This window comes from Actinia tenebrosa, unplaced genomic scaffold (assembly GCF_029948245.1).
Source record: "Actinia tenebrosa isolate PJP-AT-01 unplaced genomic scaffold, QUT_ActTen_1.0 PGA_scaffold16__25_contigs__length_10494907, whole genome shotgun sequence".
Taxonomy (NCBI): domain Eukaryota; kingdom Metazoa; phylum Cnidaria; class Anthozoa; order Actiniaria; family Actiniidae; genus Actinia; species Actinia tenebrosa.
In genome coordinates, this window is record NW_028292576.1 from 379346 (window position 1) to 391499 (window position 12154).

At 35.2% G+C, this 12154-nt stretch overlaps 1 pseudogene across 1 annotated transcript; it reads right to left on the minus strand.

Moving 5' to 3' along the window:
• Positions 1-1638: 1638 nt before the first annotated feature.
• On the minus strand, positions 1639-3894 carry LOC116298709 (ryncolin-2 pseudogene; annotated as a pseudogene). The gene is made up of 2 exons (XR_016119995.1): positions 3581-3894; positions 1639-2264 (listed from the first exon to the last, which is right to left on the minus strand). The product of XR_016119995.1 is annotated as a ryncolin-2 pseudogene (transcript).
• Between the last annotated feature and the right edge of the window lie 8260 nt (positions 3895-12154).

Sequence of the window (12154 nt, forward strand, 5' to 3'; positions counted from 1 at the left end):
AATGTAATGTGGCACTGTTTAAGGAGTCATATTTTCAAGGTGTCGTCTATTTGGTCTCCTAATACAGCCAACAATGTATTGCGATGCCAACTCGATCCTTTTTTCCTCATCTTTGGTAAGGGTAATGTATAGATTTTGTCAAACTTTTAAGGTTAAAAAACGGTAAATAAATCTAAACTACATTTTTCCCCTTAGTGTATCATTTCACTAATGAATGTATATATTTCTTTATAATCCACGCTCTGGTAGATCATTAATACTTGACATGCACGTTATCGTTATTGAACAAAAAGTCACCCAATTAGAGCAATGGCTTTTTAGCAATTAGTCCTCGAGCCCGAATTTTCTACTGGGCTGTAATCATGATGTCATATTCTACTTGTTTAGAAGCAAAAGGGGCCGGTTTTGAGAACCACAACATTAAAATTAACTTTATATAGGTACAAAATGTTCCGATATAACGAACACTCTCATTGGTTGAAAGATGACCACGTGACACTAGGCAAATTTAAATGTATCCACACCGCCGGTCGGGAAACAAGTTGCACGTGACATAAATGGTGAAAATAAATAAGTGCGTGTGATCAGAACATGAAAAACGCTAGTGGCGTGATATTTTCCAACAATCACAAAGAACAAAGCGAGAGCAGGTATATATTTTGCTGGAATTTTCTATGCAAATGGAGCTCGAAGCAAAAATTAGAACAGAGATTTTCCAGTGCTTCTACAGAGAAATACAGACTTTCATTGAGAAAAACGATTCGGAAAGTAGAAAAAAAATTGCTAAAGATGCTGTTGCTTCTCTCCTCGCTTTTTGGTAGCGAAATACAAGACCGCATGTGAGTTGTATTTGTAAAATCATTTGTCAGTTTTCATGCATTTAGTGTTTTGTTTTCCCTCGAGTCTCGATGTTTCCTTCGGGAAAAAGTTGTTGGTATGCTTGTGTTTCATCGGGAACATCTCCAAAACAACCACATGAGGACCCTTGACCCCAGATTTGAAATCGGCATTAAATTTGGGATTAAGAATTGTGATTCAATTCCTATTCGTCATTCTCAAAAATGAAAAATAAACTTATCCTGCTTTTCCGGCATCATATCGTATTTCCTTCCTTTTTTTTCTGCTCAAAAGTTCTATTATATAGATAAAGTATTAGCTTTTTTCAGCTTTAAGAGCTGGGGTGCTTACCATTTGAACCAATCCATCCGGTTGGAAATTCATTTGCTATTGGTAAGAAAAGAGAGCGGAAACTTTGATTTTCGAAAAATGCATGGATATACGTGTCTACCGAAAAAACCGAAAAGAGCGGGAAAAGTGGATTACCTCAAACGAAAGACCAAGTTTCCGGAACTTTTCTGATTGGAATGAAACATACCATTTGTTTTTCAACCGGAATTTCGGGTTTTTCTGTGTGTAAATGGAAAACATCCCTGATTTCTCAAAATCCGACCCTTAAGAATATTCCTAAGGCTTCAGTTTCTATGGCAGCAATGCATTTAATGAGGTGTTTTTGTGAAGTTCCCTGGATGGCCTTCCGAAAGACGAGATTTCAAAAGTTTTTTTTTTCATTTCCAACTTTGCTTGATGCTTTTTTGACTTAAAATGTTTCACACGGTAAGAAAATATTCCAAAAAATTTTCAACGACGTATTTTCATTTCAGAAGATTTCAATGAAACTTCAGTGTGAAAACTGTCCCAAGCCATTGCCGTGTAATTTTTCTTAGGTGATTGAAAGTAGTAACCATTCAAATTACTACTATAGCATGTATCGTACCACCAGGCACCGTGCGATGTAACTGCACAGTTGCCACTCCCAGTTGGGTCATTATCACGATCTTTGGTGCTAAAGTAAAGATTATTGTGCCTCTGTGCAAACGAGTCTCCCGCAGTACCTGAATACGAGGATACTTTTAGTCTGTATTTGTCTGACTCTGCACTGATACTAAAACTACCATATTTGGCATGTTTATGCACTCCTCCCCAGTCCTGCAGATCCACTCTTAGACTCCAGGGTGTTCTTGCTGTCAGGCGATAGATGTAGTCATTACCCAACCAAAACTCACCTTTCAAGTCCCCAAAACCTTTTTTGTATTGCTGCCAGTCACGATAAAAGTCAACAGATCCATCTTGTCTTCTCTGGAACACTGTCCACCCCCCTCCGTCAGTTGTCATGTCACAGTAGACTTGAAAGGGTCCTTGACTGTCGGGCTTGATTGTGTAGATGCCGCTACGTTTCTCACCTGATTCGTAGATCTCCAAGCAATCTAGAATCAAGAATTATATAATGAATCAACTTCCATTACAAAGATAAAGGTAACTTAATATAAAAGCAAGATTCTCGAAAATAGCTCTTCAAAATTTAAAAAAACATGAAAGCAAAGCTAATATCGACACATTCGAAGATTATGACCGGAAGAAGATTTTAGAATTATTTTAAAGTTACCACTACCATAGGGATACATACTGACGACAATCAGATATCATAAAGGTACCAACCAATTTATTTGATTGACGGAAGTGTATTGCCCACTAGCTTTCAGCAGTGAGCAGCACTACTGATGCGAGTTTTGATCGTAAGCTACTTTATTTCTCCTACGCGTTTCGTCGAACTCTGTTGACTATTTCAGGGAGTTACACAATCTATGCCAAAATGCGACCTGTATTTATTCGCTAATTTTCCTAAACCACATGTATAGGAAAGGGGAATTTAGATTACGCAGGCACACCCAATGGTTAACATAGTTAAGATATGAAGAAAAATATATTTCGGGGGTGCAGTTATAGCTATATATATATATTTTTTTTAATTAGATAATTTTCAGCAAATAACAACAAGAAAGTGTGGAAGAGTGGCGGGTACTTGGAAGAATGCATTATTTTAGGTATGTAGACAGCATACAACCTGTAAATGAGCATAAATGGTGGGAGGGGGTCGCCAAATATTTATGTTTAGAATAAGGGAGGTCTTGAAAAGGATCACTTTCTTTGTTGGGGGGCCCCTAAAAAAATGGGCGCCTTTTCCAATTTCTCACCCAGTCCCATCCCCCAGTAATAATGAACGGTCCCTAAAACACCAAAATAAATCAAACACGCCTAATATAACCAAATAAGATGCCATCAAAGACATCTAGAGTTTGCCCAATGGTAATGCATTTGAAGACATTGGTTTTTATGAAGTACAGTCGTTATTCAAAAAAGGGTCTTTATTTAGTTAATTTATTAGAGGATTTCATCACCCTTAAGTTGTATTAAAAGAGACAAAAGTTAAAAAAATAAGCAAACAAGAGTGATTACGTTGTCAATCGCGGTCCAGTCGATCTATATTCAAGATCTATCCTTTTCAAGTGAACTCTTTTGGATTGTTTTACTATTAGCTGAATTTGCCTTCTAAGAGACCAGCATCAGCTTAGTCAAAAGCCTAACAAACTCGACTCGCTGGCTTCGACTTATCCGACACTTTTTGAAAATTGATAATCTTTTCCTTGAATTTTTCGTTTTTTGAACTTAAATGAGCTGCTATTTTAAAGAATGGTGCTGATTAACGTGCAAAGCAGAATGGAGCGACGTATAACTGGCTTACCTCTGTATGGGATGTCCACTTGGTCGTCAAAGTATGTAGCACGTTCATCTTGTACAGCATTCTTAGGTTCCTGTGAGATCGTACGATTGTTATGTTCACACAAAGAACCTATTGTGTAGTAGTTAATGCTAAGACAGTCCGTGTTTTTCTTGCAACTCTGAAAACATTTATGGATGCTTGGACTTTGGAAAGAACGTACAGTGAACCCCTGAAGCTTCAACATGGAGATGGAAGATTTGCAGTTGGCATGAACACCGATGATGAGAAGACTGAAGACAGTAAGTACTGATGGCAGGCACATCGTGACTTGTCAGTGAACACTAAAAATATATATATCAAAACAATATAAAATATTTGTGGGTAGCAATGAAATAAGGTTTTTTACTACTTTTTGCTGAATTAAGGTATTAGGATACGTTTACGACCACTATGCGCGCAAACTTAAATAACGCGCTGGCTTTATAGTATAACACAAACAAAGTATACATTTTCTGAAAGCTGAGTAAATATAGTTTATGAAGAAATTTTCAAAATACGATTTTTTTAATTGTTGTTCACACTATTGTCCTCGAAGCGAAATTTGACCATGCCTCAGTGAAAACGTTAACGGACACGTACATTTTAAGCTATGTTTGCGAAAAATGGCTTAACATACTCAGGAGATAATAAGCTCAAAAAGTGTGTCCCAAATTTTTGATATCTGTTTTCTATCTCTCGCTATTTTTGATCAAAGTTCAGCGATCGCTTTTGGAGTGTTATTGAGTAAAAAGCGTCATAACTTTGGAAAGAAATTAAATTTCAAAATTCGGAGACACTCTTTTTTGGATCATGAGTTATTTTATAAACTCTCCAAATTTTAAAAAAATTGAATGAAATCCAAGGGCCTTTTAGCTTTTCGAAGTTGAGGTTTTAGCGGCAAAAAAGATTCGAGAAAAACGCATTTCTTTGTTTGGAGCCGGAAGCTGCAGGGAGCCACGATGGTGTTGGCCAAAACACCTTGAGCCTTCCATTTTGTCATCACTTGTCAAATTATCTGGTGTTCTGGACGATCGCAATGTAGGATCTTTTTACAATGACAAAGGAGCATGACAGATGTGCATATATTAAGCGACGGTACATTTCCGGTCTTGATAAAGTCACGATTTCGATTTTTCTCAAAATTTTGGTATTTCCAATCAAAAATTGCAAGAAGTTTCACAAACATATGAAAGATAAAAGTTTAAAATTACGAAATTTAAAAAAAAAATTTTTTCGAGCACTTCGTCATTTTTCGTATCCTAATACCTTAAAATCACGACCTTGAGCATGGTGGCCCATTGTTATCATGGTAACTAGTCATGACCCCCCATTCAAACATCCATGATCCCACAACATGTATGCCTTGACCCCCTCCCCCTCCCCACTTGTCTAAAGATATTGAAAAAATAATCAATAAAATAATTTGTTGTAATGGAGTGAATTTAGTCAAACTATTGAATAGTTGACGTCACAAGAATCGAAAATTCATGTACCAACAATTTACAAATCAGGGGAGAAAACGAAGATGCAACAGACTGTCTCTTTATTCCTTCTATGATAAATCATATGACCGTTGTTTAAATATTCCGAAATCGCGGTCAGGATTTATGATTTATGATTCATTACAAGTCAGAGACAACTTTAAAATATATGAAGCATGACCGTTGTGTTGGCCCGCATTTTTTATTATTCGTGATAATATAGCAATCACCTAATGAAAAACTATAATAATATAAAAGCATATATAGATATTTACCACGCACTATGGAATCCGGTAACACACGGGGCTGGCGATATCGCAAGGGGATGATTAACGGTGGGGAGGGGGAGGAGCAGAGAGATGGAGGTGGGGGGATGGGGGGAAGAAATATTTGAGAGGATGGCTCATGTGGCAGCAGCCTATTGTTTTCTTTAATTTCACTCCATACAAATCCGAGGGCCATGCAGCTCGTTATGCTCAGACCCCATCCACACTATGCCGGATAAATTCGAATCCGAATTTCTATTTATTCGGTTAGGCCTACCGTCCACACTAGTCCGGGCGAATCCGAAACAATTCTTCACGAAAACGAATTTTTTCGAATACCGTCTCCAGAATGGAACAATTTGAAAACGCCGGCTAGCCGTATTAGTGTGGACGGAGAACCGAAATTTTTCGAATACGATGACGTCATGATTGTCATGGGAACATGGCGGGAAGGCTAAAAATTCACCGCAGGCTCAATTTCAGCTTCGATGCCCTGCTCAGATGTGCAATGAAGCGTTTTTGCCGCCTCTGGTCGGACTAGTGTGGACGCGAAACATTTTATCCGTTTTCATGTGTGGACGGAAAACTTTTTTTCGGTTTCGGTGTGAAAGTTGCGGATTCAAATTTCCGGCATAGTGTGGATGGGGCCTCAGATTGAAACTACAGTGTGTCATTATTCTGTATATCATTTTGTAAAAAAATATTTTAAAATATTAAAAACAGAATATTTTTTTAAACACTTTAGAGCAGTTAATATTACCAGATCAATTCATACTGCTCGAACTTACAAACTCGGCATTCTCATTTAGTCAAGCTGAGCAATGCATGCCATTTCCCCTACTGACTATAACTTGGTCTCTATGTAGCTAGTTCTTATTGCCGAAGAAAAGGAAATAAATCACGTCACAAGAAAACATCCTGTCCGCAAATATTAATGAGGTGTCGACTTTTACAAGTCTCGCTCGCCTTATCGTTTCCTTCGCGCTATTCCCCTGGGAAAGCCGTTTTAACCGGAAGTACACTATTTGAATCAGAAATGTAACGGAAAAAAATATAGAGTGAGACTTTCACCAGTTATGCTTTTAAATCAACTGGAGCTCTGTGTTGTGTACGCCGACGGACGGACGGAAGTGACGTTTCAAACCATAAAAAATCCACTCCATGGATTAGTCTTAACTATTCTTCGAGAAGCTTAAAAACTAGATTTTGAGTTTCGATTTTACCAGTCTTAATTTGTTTTGATTTTTACGAAAAATATACGGAAATTACGAACAACTGTAATTTTCAGATAATAGCTTACCGATATTCAGTTAAGCTTCACAAGAAAAACTTTGCAAATAAAAACGTTCGTTGCCAGTAATTGGCCTTCGTACTATGTTTTTCTCAAACTCATTAATAATTCATGAGTAAACCAGCCAATCAATGGGCAATTTTTGGGTCACATGATGTTACTTGAAACCTTGAAAAGTGTTGTGAAAGGAATACATTCAGTCTTGAGTAACTGGAACAAAATTAACTCAGTCCTAGGACTGAATTAATGCCGGGCGCGGACTTGAAATCTCGTCTAGTCCTCATTGTCGGCTTTGAAATATTACTTGAATACTTTTTTAACTTTTTAAAGTGATGCGAAAGACAAGGTACTACAGGAACATAATTTTTTATAATTATACTAGCTGGAAAACTTATAAATAGCTAATATTTGGTGAAACATTCCTTTTTATATTTTATTCAACATGAAAATAAATTATATTCAGAAATATTAAAACCATTGAAAGAGAAAGTAATTTTAATTTTTGAACTGCCCATCGGGGCGAACGAAACGTTTTCTAGAGCGGTCAAAAAATATGTGATGTTCTATTAAAAAAACACCTGAATTCTTGAAGATTCCTTCTTGATCCAGCTTTGACTACATAAAAAAGGTTAATTTCTGTGGTTCTTGGCCTTAAATTTGTCCTAAAGCGATGTTTTCTGTGCATTGCATTGAGAGGAGTTTTGCTTTGTAAGTCAACAAGGAGCCCTGTGGAGTACACAGGCCCGCGCGGTAGCTCCGATATTATTAATATTGCTGTGTACTCAAAATAATATTTTTAATAATGATGTCAGCTATTCAGTCACCAGGCAGCAATATTAGTAATATTTCTTTGAGGTACACGACAATATTAATAACATCGCGTGGAGTCGTCCACAGTATATTGAAAATATTGCTTTGAGTCCACACAGCAATATTAATAATATCCCTGCTGAAATATCGATCATTAGCGTACGGTATGTGTTCTCTCAGCAATCGTTGTTATAGCCTCCTTAGCATACGTTCTTAGAGTCTTTCACGCAATTTTTCCCTTCCCACGAAGATCAACTTATTTTGAGCAGAACATTCCTTTCCAGTTGTTATTATGGGCCAATTGAAATTGGCTTTTGTTTGTCGCAGAGCAAATCAAAAACCTCGATAGAAATTTCGCGCCAATTCGAAAGGAATGCCGCATGCTGTCAAATTTTATGTTGGAATACATTAGCGAAGGTGACAAAGGGTATTATTATTCAAATAAAAACTTTACACAAGAAACAAAGCATTGCTTTCTTTTGGGATATGAACCACCAAACAACGAAAGAGTGAACGTTTTTGAAAAACATGACATTCCGGGCTTGGTAAACCTTCCTCTCGGCACCAAAATCTTCAGTGAAACGTCAAGTCAAATAACTTATATTATTCAACTCTTAATGATAAGTCCCTAATTTATAAACCCCTACCATTATGTTTCGATGTGTTTTCCTGATGTTTTAGCATTTATTCGCACAAACAAATAAGGTTTATAAATGCTAAAAGAAAAGTCATCGGAAAAACACATCGAAACAATATCTCAAAAGGGTGTCTCAATTTTTTGATATCTTGTCTCGTTTTAAAGTTATTTCTTCATTTATGAGCATATGAGGTAAACAATCACGTCACTACTTTTGGAACAAATATTTTCACAAGAAACGCGTTTATCGAAAATCCGAGATACCGTTTTGGACATCAAACTGCGCTCTTTATGATGACGTCAATTGTTAACAAGTCAAAAAGAATCCCCGTGATCCTTGGAAACTTCTAAAAAAAGTTAAGTGATAATTTATTCCTAATAGGCAAATTTACTAAATTACAAATGTTCTATTCTTGTATGACAAGCTTCTTACAAGCAGGTGTATATATATATATATTTAAGTTAATAACAAAAAAGCTCGTTGGCTATGGGCTCATGTACGACTCGAGTTCGTCGAATAACTGTTAAATATGCACCTGCCACAAATTCAAACACAGCCTTTCTTTCAATTTCTTCCATTTTCAACTGCTTTGGCTTTTATTCATATCAACAAGAACAAGATTATTGAATTTAGTTGGCCGCTTTAAAATTCCCTAAATTTTATATTATTTTCGGAATACATATCTATGCAAAACATCATAAAATTTTAATTAGGACATAGGTTCGTAAACGTTGTTTTGCAATGTTTCTGAGGTCCAAAAATAGAGCTTTATATAGTAAAAGCTGATTATTTTTTGAATTCAATATTAATTCTGTTTATAAAACAGATACAGCAGATAATGACTAATCCAAACTTCTGCATGTGTTTGTAAGTATACTGATATTCTGTTATTAATTATGAAAAAGGCTCTTTGTATAGCAACCTTTACTGTTAACTTTGATTATACAAATCCTCTTTTCATAAAAAAAGGAAAAAAAGCGTTTTAAGCTTCATGTCTTTTTTTTAAAATAATCTTGTATGGCTCTAAAATTCCATTGTTTTTCACTCAAAAAAAAACAAAAAAAATCCACTCATCGCTTCTCTTCTCTTTGTAGCGGAATTCCCTAATCTCCCCTGCGGTATCCATGCTATAATCATTATTTTAATTTCCTTATTCAACTTCTAAAAAAATATATGATTTCCCTAGATTCAGATTCAAATGTACTTTACTTACTTCCTTTCTTTCTACTTTTTGTTATCGTTTTATTTCGCTTTACAGCTTGAATTTACTGCTTATCTTATATATATGCACATATTGTTTGCGCAGCACCCTTTCTACGTATGAGTTTAGTGGGCGCGCGCTCATTGTGATGACGTCATTTTAATGCTTTGATAAGCAAAGTATCAAGAAAACCCATTTCTCAAGCAATTCTTTACGGCAAAATAACTCGGAAACCAGTTCGGTGATCCCCTTTTCCTTTGTCTTAAAATAAAGATACTAGAGTACAAACACTATAAGTGTGTAACATAAATACCACTAAAAACTGCTAAATTATGCAAATCCTATCGTTTTCTATTGTTTAATTAGGACTATTCATTACTAAATAGTGCAAAGTGTTGCACACTTTTAGTGTTTGTACTCTATCAAAACTTACGAAATATGGAAATCTTTTTAAAAAAGTCTGACTACAAGGGAGTGATTAACACCTAAATTTAAAGGGAAAATCAACCTGTTAACGAATTTGAAATGTGAAGTGAAAATTATTTTTTTCCATTTTTTTATTGGGAAATCAACAAGAAATGGACCTTGTAGAATACACCATGGAGAGATTATAAAAATAAGAGCCTCAAGTTTAGAAAAGTTTCGCTTTTTAAGTGTTACCTTCTTGAAATGCGGACTCATATTCACACTTCACTTTACAACTCAATTCTTAACCGTAGAGTAATGAAACGAAACGAAAGGAAGAACTGGATTCATCAAGCAAATATGTGACAACTCAATTAACATAAATAAATTGCGAATGACCTTTAACTAGTTTGGAAGCAATGAACTTCTTTCTGAAACAACACTGCATGTTTATTTCTAAATTTTTAAAAAGAAATCTCAATTCAAAAACAAAAATCGTTGAACTAGCAACATTTATCGCTAACGAACCAACTGATGAATCGAATGTTTATTCCTAAATTTAAAAAATGGAATCTCAATTCAAAAAACAACAATAGTTGAACTAGCAACATTTATCGCTAACAAACCAACTGATGAATCGAATGTTTATTTCTAAATTTAAAAAATGGAATCTCAATTCAAAAAACAACAATAGTTGAACTAGCAACATTTATAGCTAACAAACCAACTGATGAATCGAATGTTTATTCCTAAATTTAAAAAATGGAATCTCAATTCAAAAAAAAAACAATAGTTAAACTAGCAACATTTATAGCTAACAAACCAACTAATGAATCGAATGTTTATTCCTAAATTTAAAAAATGGAATCTCAATTCAAAAAACAACAATTGTTGAACTAGCAACATTTATCGCTAACAAACCAACTGAGGAATCGATATCTTATAGACCGTTTCCTCAAGGTTGCGTGCGCATCCAACTTGACGGGCCACAAAACTGAAAAACGTAAATTCAGTAAAATTGAGAAGCCAGTTTTATATTTACAGAGGACAATAATCAATTTTATGAATTCTCATCGAAAAACATATATATATAAATATATAATAATTCTCATTATAAAGCTCCTTTTCTGGTATGGTGGCCCGTCAAGTTTCTTAAATTTGGATTCACTGCACACAACCTTGAGAAAACGGTCTATTGCGTATGGATTTTTGATTAGATTAAGAGAGAATTCTTTTCGTATTCAAGCGGTGAGCGGCAAAAACTATTTTCTTGAAGAAAGACTGTTGTACAAGGCTAAAATCTTGTTATTCAGAAAGTTTAACTTGTTTGGAAGTGGAGATGACCGATGAAAGTGGAATCAAAGTGTTAAAATTTGAATCGAATATGAGGTTTAGGCCTTCATTTGCTTATTTCCCATACATTTTCTATAAAAAAGCTACATTCTAACACAAATGCAACAAAACATCTTTGTACAATTGAAAATACCGCTTCAAACAAGCATTTTATCATAGTACATCAGTTTCTAATTGTTAAAAAAAGGTTTTGAGTGTTAACCCAGAACGGAAATTGGCATCAAAACTCATACGAAGGTCTAGTTTTTGGCGCTTTTTGCCATTATTGCTCGTTATTGAAAAAAAAAATCCGCTTAATAGCTATGCTTATTCAAAAAACTGCAAATATCAACAAACTAAAGTAGTAGTCGTTACTGAACATCAAAACTTACATTTGTTGTCGATGGAAAGTATGTCTTGTGAACTCTGTTTATCTTTTTTCTCCTTCAGTTCCCCCTATAGCACTAATATTAAATCCCTAAACTAGGTATTTTATATATTACTATAACTGGCATTGATCATTAAAAAATTGGGGCGCTGATTGGCTACAGATGTAATTACTCCGAACATTAATGATTAAAGAGGCTCGGTGGTGCCATTTGTCAATTTGTGCAACATCAGGTTTCTTATAATTTTCAATGTGGAATTGCCTCGTCAGTCAACAAATTTTCTATAGTATCAGTGAATGAGCTGGTTGTCCTGATAACATACAATTAAAATCTCCCCGTGGGGTAGGTATCCTATGTAATGGGGTGAGTTTGTTTTGTAAATCTTATAGAAAATCTTCCATTATAGAAAAAAAGAGAACTTTTTCTCAGTCAAAAAAAGGAAAAGATAATATCAAACCCTAATAACAAACCCTTTTAAATCTGGTCTTGTAACTAAAAGTTAAGTTCGCGTGTGTTTTAATTGCATTTGGGTCAAAATAATGAAAGTAATATACCTACTGTGATATATTCGTGCAACAATGCAACAATATGCAACAATGCTCCACAATAGAATAAATAGTGAGTTCTGGGGAAAATGCGAGTCCGCGGTAGAGGGAGCAGATGGCAACTTAATCTGTCAAACTTTAAGGGAGGGAGGGTGGGAAGAAAACAAATAAACGCCGAGAGAAAAAACTATAACAGGA